The 22990-nt window shown below is 37.9% G+C and overlaps 1 long non-coding RNA gene across 1 annotated transcript; it reads left to right on the top strand.

Moving 5' to 3' along the window:
- The first annotated feature begins 11373 nt into the window (after nt 1-11373).
- LOC130679941 (uncharacterized) lies at nt 11374-21678 on the top strand. The gene is made up of 3 exons (XR_008992930.1): nt 11374-11449; nt 11779-11844; nt 21581-21678. It is a non-coding gene; the product is annotated as an uncharacterized LOC130679941 (long non-coding RNA).
- The last annotated feature ends 1312 nt before the right edge of the window (nt 21679-22990 follow it).

The raw sequence follows: 22990 nt of genomic DNA, 5'->3' as shown, positions 1-22990 counted from the left end.
ATATTTGAAGATGGGTTTGTAACCAGAAACTGACCTTGCAAACACTTTGATTTCAAACACTTCTAGCTTTCAAAACTATGAGAAAATACATTTCTATAGTTTAACCAAGCTGCTAGAATATTTTGTTATGGAAACCTGGACTGACTAGGATAAGCATGAAGCCCACAAAGTAGATAAAATCTCAAAAGGAACTCATGACTATAAGCTTAATTATTCATTTGTTCATTCATTTATTCATTCATAAATATTTATTTAACTCTAAGTGCATGTCAAAAACTGTATTAAACCTTGGGAGTACAGTGGTGAAGAAGCTAAGTCTTTCTCTCCCAGAATTTACATTCTAATGAAAAGATAGATAACAGATTACTAAGCAAATAAGTAAGGTACTCTCAGATTGTGAAAGTGTTATCAAGAAAAGGAATGAGAATGAAATGAGGAGTAATCAGGGCCTACTCTAGATAAATGCCCAGAGAAGGTTTCTCTGAGGAAGTGATATTAATTTCTGAAAAATGAGCCAGGCAGCCATGCAAAGATCTGAGGGAAAATGGTCTAGGTAAATAGACCTGCAAGTTCCAAGACAGAAAAGAGCTCCATGTGTTCCAGGACCAAGAAGGCCTGTGTGTCTGGGACACAGTGAGTAAGGGAGAAATAGGTAAAAAAAATTAGAAGTATACAGTGACCAGGTTATTGAGGGTTTTGCATGCCATGCCAAAGACAATCTTGTGGACAGTGGGGATCCTTCAATAATATTAAGCTGGGAATACTATGGTAAATTCTTTTTATAATTTTGATGGCAATATTGAAGATGTATTTGTAGAGTTGCCAGACAAATTTAGGTTGCTGTGTGATCATAAGTCCACACCCAGATGGGAAAGTTGTGATGGGAAATCACTCAAGACCCAGAAGAAAAGACACAGAGAGGGTGAATGAGACATGAAGGTTTATTGGGACTTATGTACAGGGAGTCCAGGAGTGGCTGAACAAGGCTGCACACTGCTGTCATGGACAGGAAGAGAACTGCTTACACAGGGTGAGAAGACAGGCTATGTGCGTGCCAAAAAGGATATGTGATTTATGACTATACTATGTGTTTTGCTAGAAGGAATCATTCTGGTGTGACTAGTTCTTCAAGGAAGATGACCTTGGTCAGAGGGTTCTGCTTCCCAATAACTATAATAAGGCGGGCCTGGATTGGGCCAGCCCCAGATCATCCACATACCTATAGCTAGCATACTACCTGAAGGAGGAGACCATGTCCCAATCACATGGTGATTCTGGGACAAAAGGTTACAAACAAGCAGTGCTTGTCCTCAAAGTTGCCCATCAATATTTGGGAAATATTAACACTAAAATAATACTCATTGTTTATCTGGAATTAAAACTTAACTGGTAATTCTGTATTTTTATTTGCTGGATTTAGCAGCCCTAGTTGGAAAGTGCAACAGCAGAGGTGAGGTGGCTGTTGTGGTTGCTCAGAAGGAGATGACAAAGGTCAGAAAGTGGAGGATGGAGCAGAAGAGAGGGAAGGTAGCCTGAGTGGATGTGGTAGTTGATTATAATGGTGGGTTACAGGAAGCAGAAAGGGAGAGGGAAAGGGAGGGAAAGGGTGACTGTATGTTTTCTGACTTGAGAGAATGATACTGCCTGTCTCTTAGAGATATCAGAGAAAGAGAGGGCTTGGGGGAAGGAATGATTTAGGTTTTGGAAATGCTGAATTTTAGGTGTCACTGACCCTCATTTAGGTGAAAATATATTGGAGGTAATTGGATAAACAGATCTGGAAGTCAAGAAAATTTTGATTACAGAACCCTGGGTTCCTGATTTGTGAGTTATTAGCACATTGTTATCAGTTATGTTTATGAAAATGACCACACAGGAAGTGCACATGAGAGTGAGAAAGAGGTCAGGCAAGACTTTATGATAATTCTAATATTTAAAGAGCAAGAAATGGGAAGAGGAGCAAAGAGGAAGAGAAGCAATAGAATGTGGTGATACCAAAGAAAAGGAAAGTTTAGAAAGGAAAGTGGTGACTTTCCCATTGTCTAGCTAACCAGAAAACATTCTTGCTAAGCAACAGATAGATATGTTGGATAAAATATGACAAACATTTTTGAAATATGTAGCTAAATTTGCAAAAGTAAGAGCTATCCCCAGGGCCACACAGAGAGAACCCAACACCTGAGAGGTGAGTGTTTACCAGTGCTTGGGCCAGAGAATTAGTTTCCATGAAGGTGCAGGAGATGAGGTCTTGTAATTTTTTTAAAGTTAGAAATAACCTAAATATTCACAAAGAGGTAACTGTATAAACAATTGCAGCATGTACATACAAGGGCATACTACCAAAATGCAGTTACAATGAACTGATTACATGTGCCATCATGGTGAAATTTCAAAGGCAATGTTGGAAGAAGAAGGAAGGTTTCAAAATGATACTCCACTATTCCATTTAAAGGAAAGTTTAAGGCTATAAAAGATTAAATAGTGTTAATTAATACATGCATAGACAATAAAAGAAATAATCCATAGTCATGTTAGTGGTTACCCCTTTTGAAGGAGAGGAAGAAAAAGGGTTAAGGAGAGGTATATAAAAGCTTCTATGGTATTTACAATGTATTCCTTTAATAAAAGTAGAAAGTAAGGTAAAACATTAAGATTTATCAAAACTGGGTGGTTAGTATAAGTGGCTTTGGGGTATGCTTGATGTATCTTAATATAATGTTTAATGAATAGAAGAAGAAACTGAGATATTATCTGTAAGCTAAAGAAACCAGGGGCAAGACATCCAGCAAAATAGATGGAGTAGGAAGGGAAGGTAGAAACCTACTCTCACATGCACACCAAAGAAGCAACTACAGCAAAAATAGCTAACCCTGAAAATGACATGGAGACTGCAGAGCAGACTATCTACACCTGCTGAAGAAAAGACCATACAGAGAAGGGTAAAGTGGCAGAGCCGCATTCAGAAGGGACCCAAGCCCTTCCCCATCCCAGCATATAATCAGGAGGGAGAAGAACAGAGTGGAGAAGAACAAGTGTGCTCAGGAACTCTGCCCACTTGGCCCTGAATATCTGCTCTGGAAACATAAGTCCACATTGCACTGGGCCTTGGTGATTAATGGGGCTGGGCATCAGGGAGAGTGGGAGCACTCTGGGAGTCTGAGACTCCTGCCTCTAGTGGATGACAGGCACACTTCATCAGTCCCACTGAGACCCAAAAGAGAGGTGACAGTCTGTTTACTAGCATCAAGAAGGGTTCCAGAGAGGTTGGGGTTGGACAGAGCTCTCTCCACAGGAGAAAGAGTTGGTGGATGATGCTTCCCCAGCCCTCCCTCAGCCCAACTGGTTGGGTGTTCATGGGAGTCAGTCCCAAATGTTCCATCCCCCTCAGTGGGAGCTCAACCCTAATGCACTTCTCTGTGCACCAACCCACACACCTGACTTCCCACCCACTAAGCCCAGTAGTGGACAGACTTTGCTGCCTGGCAGATGGAGGGAGAATTTTCTGCCTGGAAGGAATAGGAAGGGTTTCTCACCTTTCCTGGCCCTTTCTCACCCACAGTGGGTAGGTGCATGCAGGTGCCAGCTTCAAATGCTCCTTCCTCCACACCACACAGTGCTCCCTATGTACCCACCCCACCCACACCATTGGTCCAGCAGCACCACCATTGTTGTTGGGCAGGCAAAGGGAGGCCTTACTCACAGAGATCCCGGCAAGAGCACTGCTGCATGGCTCACAAAGGGCCTCTGCTGACAGAGATCAGCCACTGCCAACAGACAGACATAAAGGCAGCCCTGCCCACAGCCCACCAACAACTGCAGCTGCACAGCAAAGAAGAAACAGGCTCAAGTGAGCAAGAGTTATTTGAGCTTCTGGGCACCACAGGACACCTTCTTCATAAAGTAATTACTCACTAGACCAGAAAGCATATATCTATCTAAAACAAAGGAAAATACAGAGAACCTAGACAAAATGAGGAGGCAGAGGCATATGTTCCAAACAAAAATATGGGACAGAACACCAGAATGATGACTAAATGAAATAGAGATCACCAATCTTCTTGATAAAGATTTCAAAATAACAGTCATAAATATGCTCACTGTTCTGTGGAAAAGTATTAATGATCTCAGGGAGGATTTCAACACAGATAGAAGATTTGAAAAAGAGACACTCAGAGCTGAAGAAATCATTAACTTAAATGAGAAATACAGTGGAGGGAATGGATAATAGATTACTTCAAGTAGAGAAGAAAATCAATGAGATGTAAACTAGAAAATAGGAAAACAATGAACCTGAGGAACAGAGAAATAAAAAAAATGTTTCAAAATGAGAGGAGGCTAAGAGCTGTGTGACAACTCTGAATGAAACAATATTTGCATAATAGGGATAGTAGGTGGAGAAGAGAGAGACAAAGGAGTAGAAAGTCTCTTTGAGGAAATAATTGCTGAATCTTACTATGCTGATGGACAGTGAATACAATGGGGTGTGGGGGGACTTGATAATATGGGTGAATGTAGTAACCACGATCGTTGTTGATTGTTGATCTTGTGTGAAACCTTCATAAGATTGTATATCAATGATACCTTAATAAAAAAAAATGTTACTAAGATAAAAAAAAAAAAGAAAGAATTGCTGAAAACTTCCCTAAGCCAGGGAAGGAAATAGACACCAGGTCCTGGACATGCAGAAAGCACCTAACAAAAGTAACTCCAGAAAGACAACACCAAGACATAAAACTAAAATGACAAAGATTGAGGATAAAGAGAGGGTATGGAAAGTAGATACAGAGAGGCAAAAAATTACTCATAAGGGCCACCCCATCAGGCTATCAGCAGGAACTCTGCAGGCCAGAAGGGAGTGGAATGAAAAATTTAATATATTGAAACAGAAGACCTTCAACCAAGAATTCTCTACCCAGAAATGTTATCATTCAAAATTGAAGGAGAGATTAAAGGTTTTCCAGATAAATGAAAGTTAAAATAATTTACCACCCCTAAACTAGTCTTCCAGGATATGTTAAAGGGACTCTGTAGATGGAAATGTTCTTAAGCCTAAATATTTTTCATCAGTGGAAATAAACCCACAGGAAAGGTAGTAGACCAATTACTTACTAAGCAAGATTGAAGTTAAAAGCAAAACAAAACAAAAGTACTGAAATCAACTATATACAAAATCAGTCAAGGAATACATTTAAACTGCACATTATGACATCTAATACATAAAGTGTGGAGGAAGAAGAATGAAAAAGAAATACTTTTAGATTGTGTTCAAAATAGAGTGAACAAATAGACTATTATATATTTAGGAAACTATCAAAGAACCTTATGGTAACCACAAGACTAAAGCCTATAATAGATACACAAAAAATTAAACAAACAAACAAACAAAAAGAAATCACAACACTAAAGAAAACCATCAAATAAGAAAAGAAGAGTATATAAGAGAGGAAGAAAGGATTAGAGAGAAGCTACAAAAACAACCAGAAAACAATTAATAAAATGGTAATAAGTACATACATATCAATAACTTCCTTAAAAGTAAATGGACTGAATGTACCAATGAAAAGACAGGGTGGAAGAATGGACAAAGAAACAAGACCCATCTATATGCCTCCTACAAAAGATTCATTTCAGACTTAAAGACACATATAGACTGAAAGTGAAGGAATGGAAAAAGATATTTCATGCAAATAATAGGGAGAGAAAAGCAGGAGTAGCAGTACTTGTATCAGACAAAATAGATTTCAAACAAGGTAAGTAACAAGAGACAAAGTAGGACATTAACTAATGATAAAGGGGTCAGTCCAACAAGAGGATATAACAATAATGAATATCTATGTATCGAATATAGGAGCACCTGAATATATAAAACACATACTAACAGAACAAAAGGGAGAAATAAGCCACAACTCCATCATATTTGGGGACTTTAATCCACCACTTACATCAATGGACAGAACAACCAGACAGAAAATAAATAAGGAAACAGAGGCACTGAAAAACACACTAGGCCAGATGGACTTAACATATATATACAGAACATTCCATCCAAAATCAGCAGGATACATATTTTTCTTAAGTGCACATGGAACAGCTCTCCAGAATAGATCACATAATAGGACACAAAAAGAGCACCAACAAATTCAAAAATGAATGAAATTCTATCAAGCATCTTTTCAGATCACAATGATATGAAACTAGGAATAAATTATATAAAGAAAACAAAAAACCCCACAAACACATGGAGGCTAAACAGCATGCTTCTAAGTAATCAATGGATCAATGAACAAATCAAAGAAGAAATCAAGCAATACATGGAAACAAATGAAAATGAAAATACAACAGCCCAAAATATGTGGGATGCTGTAAAGGCAGTACTAAGAAGGAAGTACATATCAAGACAGGCCTACCTCAAGAAACAAGAAAAATCCCAAATAAACAGTCTAAACTCACAACAAAGGAAACTAGAAAAATAAGAACAAATGAAACCCAAAGTTAGTAGAAGGAGGGACATAATAAAGATCAGAGTAGAAATAAATAAAATAGAGAGGAATTAAACAATAGAAAAAAATGAATGAAATGAAAATCTGATTCATTGAGAAGATAGACAAACCCCTAGCCAAGCTTATCAACAAAAAAAGAGAGATTACACAAATTAACAAAATCAGAAAGGAAAAAGGAATAATTTTAATGAATATCACAGAAATACAAAGAATTATTAGAGAATTCTGTGAAATTTATATTCAAATGAGTTGGACATCCTAGAAAAAAGGGCAAATTCCTAGAAAAGTACAACCTTCCAAGACTGACCCAGAAAATCTGAACAGACCAATTACTGTAACAAAACTGAATTGGTAATCAAAAACTCTCAACCAACAAAAGTAATGGACCAGATGGCTTCACAGCTGAATTCTATCAAACATGGAAAGAGCTAATACCCATCCTTCTTAAAAGTATTTCAGAAAGTAAAAGAGGATGAAATACTTCCAAACTCATTCTATGAGGCCAGCATCACTCCAATACCAAAACTAGACAAAGGTACACAAAAAAGAAAATGATAGACCAATATCCTTGATAAACATAGATGCACAAATCATCAACAAATAGCAAATTGAATTAAAAATACACCAAAAGGATCATCCATCATGACCAAGTGAGATTTATTCCAGGGATGTAAGGATGGTATAATTTTAACAAATCAATCAATGATACACCACACTAAAAAAAAAGGATAAAAACCACATATAATCATCTCAATAGATGATGAAAAGGCATTTGACAAAATTTAACATCTATTCATGATAAAAACTCTCAACAAAATGGGGATAGAGGGAATGTAACTCAACATAATAAAGGCCATAGACAACAAATCAAGAGCTAACATCAAGCTCAATGGTGAAAAGCTGAAAGCTTTTCCTCTAAGATCAGGGACAAGACAAGGATGTCCACTCTCACCATTTTTATTTAACAGAGTACTGGAAGTCCTAGCCATAGTAATCAGACAAGACAAAGAGATAAGAAGCATCCAAATTGGTAAGGAAGAAGTACAACTGTCACTATTTGCAGAAGATATGATACTAGATATAGGAAACCCTAAAAACTGCACCAAAAATTATTAGACCTATTAACTGCATTCAGCAAAGTTGCAGGATACAAAGTTAATACACAGAAATCTGTTGCATTCCTATATACTAACAACAAGCTTGCAGAAAGAGATCAGGAAAATAATTCCATTTACAATTATGTCAAAAAGAATAAAATACCTAGGAATAAACCTAACCAAGGAGGTGAAAGACATATACTCTGAAAACAATAAAGCACTCATGAGAGAAATTAAAAGAAGACACAAATAAATGGTAATCTATCCCATATTCATGGATAAGAAAAATTGATATTGTTAAAATGGCAATCCAGTCCTAAGCGCTTTACAGATTCAATGCAATCCTTATCAAAATATCAACAGTATTTTTCAATAAAGAAATAATCTTAAAATTCCATTAGAGCACAAAAGCCCTAAATAGCCAAAACAATCCTGAGAAAAAACAAAGCTAGGGATGTTATGCTCCCTGACTTCAAGCTATACTACAAAGCTACAGTAATCAAAACAGTATGATACTGACACAAGAACAGACCCATAGACCAATGGAACAGAAAAGAGAGGCCAGATATAAACTCATGTATCAATGGTCAATTAATATATGATAAAGGAGCCATGAATATACAATGGGCAAAAGACAATCTTTTCAATAACTGGTGTTGAGAAAACTGGACAGCTACATGAAAGAAAATGAAAGTAGATTACTGTCTAATTCCATACACATAAGTAAACTTAAACTAAAAATGGATTAAAGACCTAAATCTAACTCTTAGAAGAAAATAGAGGCAAAAATTTCTTGAACATAAGCATGAGCATTTCTTTCTTGTCACTTCTCCCCAGGCAAGGTAAACAAAATAAAAAATGAACAAGTGGGACTACATCAAACTAAAAAGCTTCTGTACAGAAAATGACACGATCAGCAGAACAAAAAGGCTACTTACAGTATGAGAGAATTATCCATAAATGACTTATCCAATAAGGGGCTAATATCCAAAATACATGAAGAACCAAAAAGCAAATAACCTGATTAAAAATTAGGCAGAGGACCTGAACAGACATTTTTCCAAAGAAGAAATACAGATGGCTAACAGGAACATGAAAAGGTGCTCCACATCTCTGATCATCCAGGAAATGCAAATCAAAACCACAATGAAATATTACTTCATTCCAGTTGGAAATGACCACAGTCCAAAAGACAAGAAATAACAAGTGTTGGTAAGGATGTGGAGAAAAAGGGAACTCTCCTACATTGTAAATTAGTGCAGTTACTGTGGAAAGCAGTATTGAGTTTCCTCAAAAAACTAAAAATAGAAATACCATACAACTCAGTAACTGCACTTGTAGGAATTTACCTGATGTAAACAAGATCCCTGATTTGAATATATGAATCCCTATGTTTATTGCCTCATTATTTATAATAACCAAGATATAGAAGCAACCATAATGTCCATCGATAGATGAATGGATAGAGAAGATGTGGGTCATATACACAATGGAATATTATACAGCCATAAAAAGGAAAGAAACCATGTCTTTTGTGACAACATAGAAAGACCTAGAGGGTATTACGCTAAATGAAATAATCCAGGTGAAGAAAGACAAATGCCATAAAATTTCATTTATTTGTGGAATCTAAAAACAAAACACAATAAAATGAACAAAATAGCAGACACTGAGAAGTGACTGGTGGTTACTATGGGGGAGGGGCTGGAATGAGTGGGTTGGGAGGTGAAGGGTGATGAAATTGCACAAAAATTCTCAATCATAATATAAATTGGTCACAAGGAGGCAGTACAGCATGGAGAATATAGACAATGATTCTGTAATATATTTCGATATTGACAGAAACTGTAGTAGTGGGGGTGAGGATTTAATAATATAGGTAGCCGGTGAACCACTGTGTTGTATACTTGAAACTAGCAAGAGACAGTATATCAAATATACTTCAATTTAAAAAGAAATAATGATTAAGTTAAAAAAAAGAAGCCAGGGGTAATACAAGGTTGCAGAGTGTAGGAGTGTGCATATGTGTTCATGCATGTACATGCATGTGTGTGTGTGTGTATCTGTGTGTGTGTGTGTGAGTATGTTGAGAGACAGGGGGTATTTTGGTAAGCTGTGTAGAAGATGCCAGGGCAGGTTCACTCATATGAATGAACATGTGAATAAATGAATGAAAGATGGATGGCCTTAACTTGCTCTGTCAATCACAGAGAGACAAGAAGCCAAAGGGCTTGAGATGTGGTGAAATTTTATTTATTGATTGATTAATTGTTTTTATTGAGTATAGTTGATATACAATACTATATTTGTTCAAGTATACAATATAGTGATTCAACAAGTATCTACATTATTAAATGCTAAACTTAATGTAGTTATTATCTGTCAACATAGAAAGACTATATTCTCTATGCTGTACTTTCATCCCCATGACTAACTTATATTATCATTAAGATTTTACTCCTCTTTATTCCCTTCACCTCTTTCAGCCACCTACACCAACCCCTCCCCCATGGTAACTACTTCCCACATGGTAAGTCACTTCTCAGTGTCTATGAGTCTATTTCTATTTTGTTTGTTTTATTTTGCTTTTCTTTAAAGATTCTACACATAAGTGAAATCAAGTGTTGTCTTTCTCTGCCTGGCTTAGTTCACTTAGCATAATACCCTCTAGGTCTACCCATGTTGTTGCAAATGGCATAATTTCTTTCTTTTTTATGGCCAAGTAATATTCCATTGTATATATGTACAATATCTTCTTTATCCATTTATCTATTGATGGACATTTTAGTTGCCTCCATATCTTGGCTATTTTAAGTAATGCTGCAACAAATGTAAGGATGTATATATCTTTTCAAATCAGAGATTTTGTTTTCTTTAGGTAAATTCCCAAAACTGGAATTTATCTTTATCCCCTTCACCTCTATTTTTAGTTTTTTGAGGAACTTCCATACTGGTTTCTACAGTGGCTGCACCAACTTACATTCCTACCAACAGTGTAGGAGGGTTCCTTTTGAGCTGTGGTGAATTTTAAGAATCAGTTTGTGGGGTATGGAAGAGGAGGCTGATTAGAGGTGAGCAAATAAATAAATAAATAAATAAGTAAACAAACAAATAAATAAATAAAATGATGAGGTGATCTTGAGTTCTAGAAGATGAGTTCACCAGATAGTTAAATTCAGAATACATCAAACATTATGGGGTATGTGTGTATGTGTAGACATTTATTTATCAATCTAACTACTTACGTGTTTCAATATATCAGCATACTCCTTCACATATTTGCTTGGTTTCAATGCCTATTGCAAATTTATGGAGGCCAGGAGATATGAATTAGTTTAAAGACTGGTGTTATCCCAAATAAGTCACTTAGCCTTTCTAAGCCTCAGTACCTTCCAAACTGTCAGAGACTGAATGAGATGAAATATATCACAGGCTTTGGAAAGTATAAGGCTTTAAATGTAATTATAACATTATAATTAACATATTTATTGAAGAAAATATATATCCAATTATAATTGAAGAATAAAAATGAATCTGCCAGGAAAAGAAACAGTTAAAATTAATGAATGGCAAAGGAAACCAGGGTTAAATCAGTTACAGGGAATGTGTTATTATTTAAATTATTTTAGTTATTTTAGGTATCAAGTGGCTTTGTGTGTACAAACTTCCTTTGTTACTGTGTTTGCTGTGCCAATACCAGTTAAATGGTGCTTCCTGCTGTATTGGAAAATTGAGTAACGGGTCCCCTACATATGTGGGAACAGTTGGGGACACTCTTAGTTGGATCAGGGATTTTCCCTGATGGACAACATTGTCTTGTGGCAAGATATGCAGACTCCAGAACTAAACTCAGTAAGTTACTTAACTTACAGGTAAAAATGATGATAAAATGGTACCTGCCTTATTACAGGGTTGTTAAATGATTTGAGATTTATAAAGCTCTTGGAGTGCCTGGCACATAATAAGTGTATTAGATTAATAAGTAAGTCCTGCACCTCTGAAGCAGCAGTTTTTAGCATTAGCTTTTGCCAACTGCTGTACACGAGTTTTATACCTGATACTGGCTGTTGCTCTGTTTTCTTTACAACACTGTACACTACAGCAATACCTTCTTAGAAGACCCCCGGGACTTCCCTTTTTCTGGGATAATAATCTAACCCTGCTACTGTCTTGTTTTACAGGTTTGGGAGGGGGCCGCAGAGTGACCATCATTTACAGTACCTCAGTGAAGTGTAAGAGCTCCAGAGGTGAGCCTCCTGGCAAAGCAGTGAAACTTTCCTTCCTTATTCTAGAATTATTTTGGGGCTCTTCGATTTGCTATGCTAAGGGCTTTATTCATTGCTAGTTAGACTTGTGGGATGTCATCTTTCTGGAGGACAGTGACTCAGGAACCTTAATAAATGTGCCTGTTTCAGCTTTGGCAATATATTTTGAGGTTACAGTTGGCAAGTTCTCAGAAATGTATGAATGATGCTGTTGTGTGGTTGCTTAAAGAAAATATAAAAAGTAAGAAACCACCTGACCATTGAACTGATTAATAAATATGCTCACGTATTACAATCTATAAGGCAATAAAATAAGAGAAATTTTTATTTTTATGTGAAATATCCATGATATATTATTAAGTAAAAGTGTGTAGACCTTGATCTCATTTTTTAAAATAGAGGTAATTTTTATATGTTTATATTTTAATGGATAAAGCTTGGAAGAATCTGCACAAAATTATTAATGACAATTTTTTTGGGGTAGTAGTATTTTGTATAGTTTTAATTTACCGAATTTTTGTTTACGTTCTTAAAATTTTCTTCAGTGATCATGAATAGACTGCATAAGGATATAAAAAGAAGAGAAATGTTTTTTAAAAGCATTTTATTTACTTGGCTAGTTTTTGTCATCAAGTTCTTTGGAAAAAGATTTTCCAGTCATTACAAGAAGGCTCTAGGGGAGGGATAACTTCCTTCAAGCCTCCTAGGTTTCATGGCTGGGCCTAAGAATTAAACCGACAGGAGACAGATTATATAGAGAAAAGTGTACAAATTTTATTTAATATTTTTATATGTGCATGGGAATCTTCAAAAGGAAAATGACAACCAGAAGAAGCCACTAGTCCTGAGAGTGTATATATCTTTTTAAACAAAGAATGATACATTTTGGGGATGTGATAGGAGGAAAGGATTTGGGCTCGAGGCAGTCAACTGCGAGTCAGTGACTAGAAAATATATGGAGGAAACGAATGGAAGATGAGGGTCATTTTGGTAGGTCTGTTTGTACACAAGTGTCTGGTGATAAGAATGTGCTTCTCTTCCTGCTGCAGGGAGAGCACCTTTCTCATGGGAAATTTTATGATCTGCTTTTTGGCAGAAAGAAGGAGGTCAGAGAGCTCTTTCTGTATCTGCTGTTTCTCAAGCACCTTCAGCTCAAAATAATAAATATGCTAAAGCAGCATATTTTGGGGTGGCATGTTCTGAACCCCTTCAGGGCTATCGCTGGCCTTAGGAATGTCATGGCTTTTTCTCCTGACTCTAGAGGTGAGGGCCACATGCCTGTGGACTAAGTGACAGCCGATGGCGTAAACACAAGTGTTGAAAAGTGTGTACAGTGGACATTTACTTCTTCCCACCTCCCTCCCCATGCCTCCACCTAACTCTCAATGGGAAGGAGGATCTCAGTTGCACAAGGTCAACAGTACTTTACTATCTAAGGTCTCCGGAGGGAAAAAAAAGGAGAGAACAATCCTTATCTCGACCTAGTTATCAGTGGTGAGCAATCGAAACCAAAATGGCTCCCTTTTTGCTAAACGAATTATCTTGTTTGAAAGATACCTTTGTCAACAGACAAGTCTCAGTGATGAGGAGAGGAGCTTGAAGCTCTTGGCTACCAACTCCTAGGGTACTGCCAACAGGTCTCCTAAGGCTGTGCTCAGGCTTTTCTGGCGGATTTCCAAAGCCCAGAAATCTGAACAAACAAAAATGAAAAACAGCAAAGCACTAGATTCTTTCCTCAGTGCTTATGCAGCAGCCTTGAATTCGGCTTCCGGGCTGAGGCTCTGGCCATGGCTGTGGGGGAACCAGCCAGAGTGGCCGACCTCGCTCTGATGCTCCCGGTTAGTCCTGCCAGATGTTCTTTTTTTTTGTTTCTAGTGATTCAAACAAGAATTCTCATTCCCACTAACTCAATTTCCTAGCTTTTTCATTGGAACACTTCAGATTCAGTTCAGGCATCAAGGGACCCAGCTTAGGTGGAAGGAACCTGGCTGCAAGAAGCATGTTAGTGTAAAAATGAAGAACCAGGGTGCTGGGCCTGAGTCACCCCAAGCAGCCAACTGTTGATGAAGAATTTCTAAGCTTCAGTATCTGTCTTTGCAGAATGAAATAAAGAGAGTACCCACTTCCAGAAGTTACTGTGAAAATCCAATTGTGTACTTAAATGTCTGGCATAGAATAAGTATTTAATAAAAGCCAAGATGAGCAAAGAGCAGCTTTGGGGGAGCTAAGGATTGACCTGGTTCTGGTATGAGAGGTGGTGGAAGAACAGACTGGATGGAGTTTGTGACTAGAATCCACTGCTTTGGGGGATGTGACCCCCACCACTTGGAGTCGTCTAGGCAGTTACTTCAGTAAAAGTGCTTCTTTGTATTCCAAATCCCCCAAACAGTATTTTAAAAAGCATGGCCGTTTCATGAAGGTGACGTTTTAGATGTCTGCTTTCTTGAACAGTTCTTAAGTTAGTGCCTATAAATTTATACCCTTTGACCACAGAACTTCAGATGTGCAGAAATCTGCCAGGAACCTTACTAGGAAAAAAGAATGCGTCTTCTTATGCTGTCAGATTCCCTGTAAGGGAAACACCAGAAAGGTCAGAATATTGAGGTTTTTTGAGAATAGTAGGAAAAAGTGAACTATTAAATACTAAAAATGAAAGCCATTTAATCTACTTAAACTGATCACTGCAGCTGGCAGCAGCTCATTGAAAGTCAGTTTCAAAATGTGATAGCTTTCAAAGGACCTTTTCATATATTTTCTGAGGTCTCCCTGAAAGGACTCCTTTCTTTGTGAGCATTGCTATTAAGGAGGGCCTCTATGAACCAAAATGAATTAGAAGGTAAGCATGTTCCTTAAAGGAATAGAAGCCTGATTCAGAAATGTGGCTTGAACTGAGAAATCCAACTGGCTTTCCCATCCAGGTGTATCAATTTTTCTCATTTTCAAAGCAGACTCCACATTTTAAAGTCCTAAAGTCCCAAAGTCCCATTTTAGGAAATCAGTGAACAGCTCTGCACCCGCTGTTTTATGGGACTGGGCTGCTGCGAGTGACAAGCTAGGCTGCACTCCATGTGTCCTTTCAGATTACAAAATCCCTTGTGACCTCTGGAGTGGTTTCTCCACCTTCACCTCTTGGTTAAACATTTGCCCCAAAGGACAAAATATTTAGTTTTTTTTTTTTTCCCTTTCTCTGAATCTTCACTAACCTTAACTGCTTAGGACTTTTATAAACAATGAGAATCAAGTTAATAGAAAAGCAGTAATTCCTTGGGGATTACTGCTTTTTGTGGCGTCGGTAAAGGAGGGATTTTGAGCCTGGGAAGATGAGACTGGCCCTCCAGAAGCGATGCCTTTCAGCGTTCCTTATGTGCCTGGGGAGAGATGTTAGGTGTTTGTGTCCATCAGGAGTCAGGTACCTGAAAACTAAACATGAGGGTCAAGTGAGACCATGCACCAGAGGCGTGCCTCACTGAGAGATGGGCCCTAAATGTGCCACCCTTTCCTTGCCTTCTGTTGCACCTTGCTGCACCTTTTGATAGTGGAGGCAGCTGTTATGTGTCCCTGAATCTTCTTTTTGCTCAGGGGAAGCCCCTGGTTCTTCTCTGTTCAGTTGCTCCTCACATGACAGTCCATGTACCCGCCCCCCCACCCCCTCAGCATTTGTTTATTGTCCTCAGCCTAACAATATCCCTTTTCATTTCAATTGTGGCCCATGGAACTGAAGTCAATACCCCAGGCGAGGTAACCTCCACACAAGGGAGGGGACTTTTATTCTCTCCGAATAGGATTTCTCTCCCATTATGAGACCAAACTCACTTCCTTGGTTCTCTCTATAGTGCTATTGATCTGTAACATGTTGCAGAGTCTCCTACACGGTTCACCATTCATTGGTCAGGGACCTGTCATTCAATCAGTTGAGAAGACACATACTTTATTAGTGTCCCATGAAAAGCTTTGTCAAATGCTCTTTGGAGATTCAGCTGCACTTGGACTACAGCATTGCCTTAATTTACTCATCACCAAAACAGCACCCGGTGTTGTTTCCCATGAGGGTGGGGATTCTTCTCCATTCAAAAGACATTTAGTGAGTGTCTGGCCATGGTAGACACTCAGTGCCTTTTGAATGAATGAATGAATTTGTACTTCATGAATTAATTGGCTCCTCATAGTCCCTTGAACTGGTTTTCTAAATGTGTTTTAAAATCAAACTATGGTTTGTTCAACTTACTTTAGAAATTGTAGCTCTAGCACTCTTAACTGTCATCTTCTGTTCCTCAGCAAATATATTTCAATTGGATTCTCAACAGCAATTGGAAATGGCAAAGGAATGTTAAGAGCAGTGTCTCTGGGTGCCCACCACTTTAATTTGTGGGTATGAACTGGTCAGAGTAGCATATCTTATGCTTCTATATCTTCTCACTAATGTTTGTGTTACCATTCTTCCTAAAAAAAAATCATAAAGCAAAATTAAACAAACTATTCCTGCTTTCTCTCTGTCATTTGTCAATATTACACTATTTGCCACAAGAAATGAGCCTGTTTTCTCTAGTCTTCTAACTCTAAATACTATTAATGGGACCATTTTGTTGTCTATAGGTGTTTATGGCTTAAGAAATCCCGGCATTAGACAACCGTGTCTTTCAGCATCCGACACCTTCCAGTAACTAACTGAACTGCTGAGTTTCTCACAAAGAAACCCAGAAAAACTTATACAATTGAAGAGCTTTCAAATTTTGAGTAGTACTTAGGGTGTTAAACTGAGCAAATATTTTTAATTATGTAAGCTGTATTTCTGACTTATAGAACATGGTTTGAAAAAATATAGCACTGTATGTTTTATTTTATAGAAAAATATTGAGATGATATCAATAACTACACCTATAAAACCTAAGTCACACAGGGCGCTTCATGTGTAACTCTTACAATGACACCATTGTTTATATTTTCACAGTTGGGGTCTCTGAAGCTTCAGAGTATGTTGTAGCTCACCCAACCTCACCCAACTAGAAAGTGGAGAATTAGTATTTGAACTCAGAATTGCCTTCTCAAAGCCTAAACTCTTCCACTGCATTACTTTACCTACTGACTTCCATTCATCTATTTGAAAAATATTTATTGAATGTATACTGTATGTCCGACATTGTTCTAAATGCTTAGGATACATCAGTGAATAAAGGCAAAGCTTCCTACCTTTATGAGTTTTAGCTAATGTTGGAAAAGACAAAGAAAAAAACATAATTTTTTACATAAAATTACATACATGTTAACAAGTGCTAAGTAGGGGATACACAAAAAAGACAGCAGAAGCAGGGAGACGAGGAATGCTGGGCAGCAGGGGCTGGGCAGTTTGCCATATTAAATAGAAGATGAGCCTCATTGGAAAGGTGCCCTTTGGGCAATGACTTGGAGGCGGTGGGGGAGGGAGGGAGCCATGCAGATCTCTGAGGACAAGCATTCCAGGCAGGAGGAACAGCAGGAGCAAAGGCTCCAAGGGGAAACATATCTGGCCAGTTCAAGGACCAGCAGGGAGATGAGGACGGTAGAGTAGAGGGATGAGGAGCAGAGGGGCAGGAGATGAAATCAGAGGGGAAATGGTCCCCATTGGGCTGTGAGTTTAATGGGTAGGTAGAGCAAACTGGAACATTTTGAGCAGAGGACTGTCATAACATACTATGACTTAGCTTTTAATAGGGTCTGTACAACATCCATATTGAGAATAGATGGTTAACAGGGAAAGTGTAGAAGACAGGCCATTTAGGAGGTACTTGCACAGATCCAGGCAAGATTGAATGTTGTATCCTGATAATCCAGACCTCAGTGGGTTCTGAGGAAAGAGTGAAAAGTGGTCACATTCTGCATGTACTTTGAAGGTAGAGCCACAGATATGCTGAAGGATTGGATAAAAGCATTGAAGGAGAAAGAGAAGTCAAGACGACTGAAAGGATAAAGTTGTCACCATCTAAACCAGAAAAAGCTAGGAAGATGACAGGGGGTAGTTTTGACATATTGAGGTTTAGATGTTGATTAGACATTCATATGCAGTTGTTGAATAACAAGTTGGAAACTTCCCAATTTATATATATCCCAATAGAGTTACTTGATAAAAAATTATTTACCATAGAAATGCTTTGAATTATCAGTAAACCCTGGATATCTTTCCTCCATAGTGTCTATTTGCTTATAATTACATTTGTTGGTGTGATTACTTGATTAGCATCTTCATTAAACTCTAACCTCCATAAAGGAGGAATCACCTTGTTGGTGCTCATTGTCTGGTAATGGTGCCTGGCAGGAGGAAGGTGTTCAAGGCACAAATCAAATGCCCAGTAAATATTAATTTTATTTATTTGTTATTTGTTTAGAATAGATTTTTTCTTACATTTGAAATAGGGATGTTGATTTGAAAATATTTAGAAAAAAGAAAAAATTTTTTCGAATTTTTCAAATCTCATTATTTCTCATTTTACCAGAAATATCAGCCAACTTTAATTCAGGACTTAAAAAGTGATTTTATCAGAAATTGTATTCTTTTTAAATATGAGATTTCAAAATGTTTGAGGCATCCGGACATCTATTAATATAGCTTGTAAAATAATTTTGCATGTTAAGTATATGTATATGTAAATATGCAAATTAAAGACACATGATACATATGCATACATATAAATTGTTCTTTTCAAGTGACATGGCATGTCTGAAATGACAATGTTCAAGGAGAAGCATTAATAAGATTTATAAGTATTGCAAATAAGTAAATAAGAACTTTTCTAGAATGCTACAAACTCATGAAGAGACACTTATGCAAATGCTATGGATTTAAGTGGATGGCAATGAAATAAGAGAGCAAGAAAGACAGTGGGTGGGGGACCTTGATACAAAACTATGGGGAGTTTGGATTTTGACATACCATCCTGTGTGCTCCTGAGTGACTCAATCACAAGGAAAGTAACCAATGTGTCCTTGGATTCATCAGTGTTCCCACTGGGAAGCTTTCCTGGAATCTCAGAACCACTTCTCCTCTTCTGTGGTTGATGAAAGGAATGGCCAAGACTGTTAGTGTGCATACTACTTATTTCATTCCTTGGAGACCTTTCTGGATTTCTCATCCTGAAATAAGGAAGATACAACTAAGTCACAGGGGAAGTGCCACATGAACCCTACAGGGTCAACGGTGTTCACTTAGTATTGCCATGATTTTCCATAAGCACACAATTCTGACCTTCTTGGTTGAAACTAGACACAGATAGGGAAAAAATGAGATAATATGTCTATATCTAACATTATATGGTTATTGAGCCAATTGGCTGGCCTGTAAAATCTGAACAAGCCAAGATTTCCTGCAGCTTTCTTGACTCAAAGCCAGTTCCTGAACGGAGTGTGTCACTCATCCCTCAGAGAAATCCATCAGGGAATAAACTGGATTAAATATCATAGACAAATCTAATGATAGCAGTCTGCTTATTGCTTCTTAAGATCTGAATATGTTTTACCAATTCTCCATGTCTTCCTCTGCAGACTAAGTGAAAATGTGTGCCTTGTCTACTACACATAGCAAGAGTGCAAATTTCTTAAACTTGCTATGCATCAGTTTTTCATCTATAAAATGATTTAATAATAGAATCCATAAGAGATATTTTTATGCATTAGTACCTGTAAAGAGTTAGTATGTACTTATCAAAGCATATCTGGTAGAGAATAAGTGCTCTAAATAATTTCTTTTAATACAGAGAAGTTGTATGAAACATCATTGTGATTCTAAAAAGAGTAAGGTGGAGTTAGAATCCAGAGTCAATTAATCTCTGTTCCCAGGGGGATGTTCCCAATCCTTGGATTCAATCTTGAACTTTTCTCAAAAGGCTTCTCCTAATTAAAAAATTATAATGACATGTGGATACTACAAAATATAATATAGGATAGTTTAAAATAGTTCATTAGATAACAAGTCTTAACTATCAATGTATTACCAGTTGAGAAGCACAAATTTATTCAATGGATAGAAAGATGATGAGCTGATCTAAACCGACATTTGGCAACAGATGGGGACAATCACATCCTCTCTGGCATTGGTGATCACCTCCCTTGTGGTCTGTAGGTCATTATCTTATCTCAGTATTCTTAAGGACAGGCTGGAAAATGCCTGCATCTCTGATTGTGAATCCTCCTGTATATTGCCTCTGTTCTTGAATTAATTAGCTGAAACATTAACAGCAAACAAATCCTCACAAATTTTTAACTGAGAGCACACACAATTCCTGATGCAAATCTAACAATGTAGCTACCATTGAGGAATCCAAGAAATACATGAGGATCTTGCCTAAATTGGCTGGGGTGCCAAGCAGAGGGCAGAACCTCTATCTGTGTACACTCTGGCTGCTCTCAGCTATAAAGGATACAAAGTCCTAGAGGAAGCTCCTCAAGGAGCGTTTCACACGGTGCTCAGCATTTGTGGGATTTGGGGATGCTCAGGGTTGTCTCTCACCTCCAAGGTTCAGCTTATTGGCCTCTTTCACCTCGTCTGCTCTGACTTACTCCCACTAACTCTGCTGCAGCCCATTAGCCTCCTGGGCATTCCTGTGACAGGCCAGGCAGGCTCTGGCCTCAAAGATGTGCACTTTGTTCAAAAGGCTTCTCTTTCTCTAACACTTGTTAGATTCAAATGTCCTCCCTCACCTCCTTCAGACCTTTTATTAAATATCACCTCCTCAATGAAGCGTTCCTTGGCCACCATGATTAAAATTAAAAGTAAAATCTCCCTAACACTTCTTTTCTTCCTCCCCACATATTTTTCCCCATAGAACTTATCCCTTGCTAATATACTATATGTCTTATTTATTTATGTTCCTCATTCCCTGTGTCCACCTGCTAAACTGTACGTGCCAGGAAGGCAGGGATTTGTGTCTCTCCCAGACACTGCTACATTCCCTGTACCAGCCAGGTAGTAGGCTCCCCATATCTCTCTGTCTGAAACATGGATGGATGCCCATAAAAAATGAGAATAAGGGTCTCGATGGTGGTAGCAATGGTGATAGTGGAGATTAAAATACTTCAAGAGTTCGCAGGGTGGACAGATTGAGGGACCAAGAGGACTGGATGGGTCTGATGAGATTAAATTTATTCCTGACCTGTTATCTCAGCACTGGAGGTAGATTAGACCACTGGTGAGGACTTCGGTGCAACTATGTCACCATGATATTAAATAAGAGCTGTTTTCTGAAAACAGAACCCCAAGGAGGACAACTTAGGATCCCAAGGGTCACTGGGATGGAGAACGTTATAGGCTGTGAGAGAGTAGATGTGACAGCCTTAGGAGAGTAGGTGGACAGGGAGAACACTGGGATGCAGCAGGAGCCAGGGCACCCCGCGTCCGTTGGAAGTATGGCACATCATTGCATACAGAGTTCGTGTGTGTTCTTAGAGCCTTTCCACATGTGCTTTCTGGAACACTCTCATCCAGGTGTACCTATTAACCAAGGGATGCTCCATCTTGTTCCGCATTAGATGTGCAATCCTGGCTTATCTTGTTTGCTAGTTTCTGCTGCTTTCACTCAGATAACCTATGCTATCCTGAAGAGGGAATACTGTCCAGGGTAAGTTTCAATGAAACAAGGTGGAAAATAAATAAGCAAACTGACTCACTGTGCTCTCTGTGTGCACTCTCATTGTCATGTTTCAAATACCCAACGCCCTCATCGTTTCTCTCTTCTTTCCCTATTGGAACCAGCTGTCCGGCAAATTTTCAAAAGGAGAAGAAAGGAGGAAAAAGTCTGGACAGCATTTGACTGTTTCAAAACCTGTGCCTCCTTGGAAAAGCAAATTAACAATAAATTATTTGAAATTTCAAAATGAAGATTTTTATTTGTTTTTCCAGATATGAAATTATCATAAAATTGATTTTTTTTTTCAAAATACATATGCCTTGCTGAAACTCTAATAGACCCACAGAAGATCTTTGGTCTGAAGTATGGGTGATCTCACCCAGGGTCCTGTTCACCCTAGGCCTGGGGGTTAGGGGGTGTGGGATGGACAACCATGGAAACTGCCAGGTGCCCTGTTCCGTAGAGGTTTCCACTCCTGCTATTCTGGTCCTATTAGGAGCACTGGAATGCCACCCAAGGGAATGGATTTGGCAGTTATCCTGGTGATTTGGTTAAGGTGAACAGCCAACTAGAATAATTCAGTTGGATAAGCATATTTTCTTTCTTATCTTCTAGTTTGCCTGCTGTTTATGTAATAATGTGGATAATTCCCAAAATTAACATTTGTGCACAGATTGGTTCTAATGCTGATGCAAGTCTAGAAATATAGGATGCTATGCAAGCCATTATTTTTTAAGAGCTTAATTATTTCTCACTGTAAGCTTGTTACATATGCAGGAGAATTACTTCAGAGCACTGTTTCCTAGGATAGAGAACCCAGAAACACACACTTATATGATCAATTATCTTTCACAGGAGAGGCAAGAATATACATTGGGGATGAGACAGTCTCTTTAATTAATGGTGTTGGAAAACTGGGGAGTCACATGCAAAATAATAAAACTGGGCTACTGTCTTATACCAAATACAAAAATTAAATCAAAGTGAATTAAAGACTTGAAATGTAAAGCCTGAAGCCATAAGACTCCTAGAAAAAACATAGGTGGTAAGCTCTTTAACATTGGTCTTAGCAATATTTTTTTAGACCTGACTCCATAGGAAAGGGCAACAAAAATTTTTTAAATGATAAATATGTCTATATTTTAGCTTCTTACATCAAAGTGAGAAGCTTCTTCATGGTGAAGGAATCTATCAACAAAACAAAAAGGCAACCCATGGAATGGGAGAATATATTTTCAAAATCAAATATATCTGATTAAGGGCTAATAACCAAAATATTTAAAGAACTTATATGATTTAGTAGCAAAAAAGATGAACAATCCTATTAAAAATGGACAGAAGATCTGAATAGATATTTCTCTAACAAAGACAGACAGATGGCCAACAGGCACATGAAAATGCTTAACATCACTAATCATTGGGGAAATGTAAGTCAAAACCACAATGATATATCCCTTTACACCTGTCAGGATATCTGTTATAAAAGAAAAGTGTTGGTGAGGATATGGTGTAAAGGCAATCCTTATGCACAGTTT

This window comes from Manis pentadactyla, chromosome 12 (genome assembly GCF_030020395.1).
Source record: "Manis pentadactyla isolate mManPen7 chromosome 12, mManPen7.hap1, whole genome shotgun sequence".
Lineage (NCBI taxonomy): Eukaryota > Metazoa > Chordata > Mammalia > Pholidota > Manidae > Manis > Manis pentadactyla.
The sequence above is the reverse complement of the archived record's forward strand: the minus strand, read 5'-3'. Positions and strand labels throughout refer to the sequence as shown.